Raw genomic sequence first — 2500 nt, 5'->3', positions numbered from 1 at the left:
CGGGGCTTAGGAGGGAGCATGGAGGCCCTGGAGCATGTTAACTCAGGCTTGGAGCCACTTATTGGGGCTTAGGAGGGAGCATTGGGGCCCTGGAAGTCCACACACAGCCATAGACATAGCCATGAGCACTATCTGGGGCTTGGGAGGGAGTGTGTTAGGCCTCCAAGGTTAACGGAGTCTTTCGGGGCCTCCGATGTCAGCCGCGCTGATTCTCCTTCAGAGGATGAAACCAGTGTGGAATAAACAGTTCTCTCAGGTCCAATTCAGTGGCTGGTTCAGATGGTTTTATTCTCTGTGCAGTGGAGACTCACAAGAAGCTGCAGGATTCTGTGTTCACAAAATCATTTTCATTTAAGATATTTGTAAATGAGTGTAATGTACTTAATCAGTTTTATATTTGAGTTCACAAATCTAATCTTTTGTATTTGTGGAACGTGTTTTTTTGTTTTTTACAGATTTAATTAACTCTCCTGTCGTCCTCGGGTCATATCTGACCCATTTTCAACCACATTTCTCACCAAAAGTGATAAAAACGTTAAAAAAACGACAAAAACGTTAAAAGAAATGACAAAAACATCGGTATGTGACAAAAAACTTGGAAAAAGTGACCAAAACATGGGTAAAGCTTAAAAAATACGTCAAAAAAGCGGCCAGAAACGTCGAAAAAAGTGACAAAATGTCGAAAAAGACGACCAAAACGTTGGAATTTTTTTCCACATTTTGACCCAGAAAAACTAAAATGTTGCATCATGGTCGATGGCGAAGACAACACAATGGTTAAGTAACATTTCAATGCAGGACTTTGACTCGAGGTTCCAGTTTTAGCTGCAGGAAACAGGTTACGGACACCTGTCACACCGCTGACAGCCAATTAGAACTCAGCTCGCTCTAACGAGCTGCTGCAGAAACCTCAGTTTGGTAAACATGTCAGTTAGCGCGCCTCATTTCGGAGACGTCCGTGAGTGCACCTACATGTAGCACACTGTGCACCCTTGTGCAGTGGGTACATTTCGACAGGCTCAGCCTGTTCTCATGAACCATACGTTTGAAAAGCTACGAAAAGTCAAGCACGGTAATTCGTATGATTTCCTTGTTATATTTTGCTGTGTGCACCACATTGACTGCAGGACTTGAAAGCATTTGTGTGTGTGTGTGTGTGTGTGTGTGTGTGTGTGTGTGTGTGTGTGTGTGTGTGTGTGTGTGTGCGCCTGTGTTCTTGTTTAACTATATTCGTGGGGTCCAAAAACCGGGAGTCCAGTATACTTGTTGGGCCAAAATGCTGGACCCCCCAAGTTTAAAGGTCTGTTTGAGGGTTAAGACCTGGTTTTAGGATTAGGGTTAGAATGAGGTTCTGGTTAGGGTGAGGGTAAGGGTTAAGGTTAGGCATTTAGTGGTGATGGTTAAGGTTAGGGTAAGGGGCTAGGGAATGCATTATGTCAATGACGGGTCCCCACAAAGATAGTGAGACGCACTAGAGACTAGCGGCAGGTCTTGAGTGTGTTGATTCCAAAGGGAGAAGTGAACGTGAACACAGATTATGAGCGATCCTTTGGCCCCGTAGTCACCAAAGTAAATATTCGAGCCATTTCTCACAAGCCAGAACATTCTGACACTAAACGGCATTTTTCAGACGGTCACATCGAGAGAAATTTTGAGACCTGTTTCTGTCTCAGGACCGAGGTCTCATGAGATCTGGCAACACCGAGGAGCTTTCACCCGGTCTCCTTGGTGAAAGGCCTGTGTTTGTTTAACCCATCCACCCCCCCACCCCCCCAACCTGCTTCCTTACCAGGACATTTGTTGCTCTTATACTTCCTCACCTTACTTCCTGCTTTGCTCCCGTCAGAACTACTACGGCCACTAGAGGGCGCCGCCACCGCAAACCCAAATATGAGTCTGAATGATGCTGGAACAAAGAGTTTTTTTAAGGAGGACCAGGGATGCACCGAATCCAGGATTCGGCTTTGGATTCGGCCGAATATTGGGCTTTTTGACGGGTTTCGGTTTTCTTCAACCCTACGTTTGCACTACGCGCTACGCTGGTCGACGTAACGACGGCGCCGTTGATTACGGGAAGGTGTTTACGTAGGTGGAGCTTCAATGCAGCAGGCTGAGAGGAAGTGGAAATGGAACTGGTGAGCAGAAAAAGGGTTGTTTGGCAGTACTTTCAGTCAAAAGAAGGCCATTCAAGTCCAGCTACATGTTCAATCTGCAATACTGATTAGTCTGGTGGTGGCGAGGACCCTAAACAATACACAACATCACCGCTGTTACAACATCTGGTATGAAACATCTGGAAGAATACGAGCTGAGCATGAAGGAATCTACAGACAGCAGCCAGAATGCAGCAACTTCAGGTACGGCAAAGGAAGGACAGTCACTGTTTACTTCATTAATGTGTTGACTGTGTTCATGGACTGAGGACGGGACGAGGACTCAGCAGAACCTCAACCAGGGGGTTCAGGATTCAGCAGAACCTCAACCAGGGGGTTCAGGATTC

The sequence above is a fragment of the Sander vitreus genome, chromosome 21 (genome assembly GCF_031162955.1).
Source record: "Sander vitreus isolate 19-12246 chromosome 21, sanVit1, whole genome shotgun sequence".
Classification (NCBI taxonomy): Eukaryota; Metazoa; Chordata; class Actinopteri; order Perciformes; family Percidae; genus Sander; species Sander vitreus.
This window is presented reverse-complemented; position numbering follows the sequence as displayed.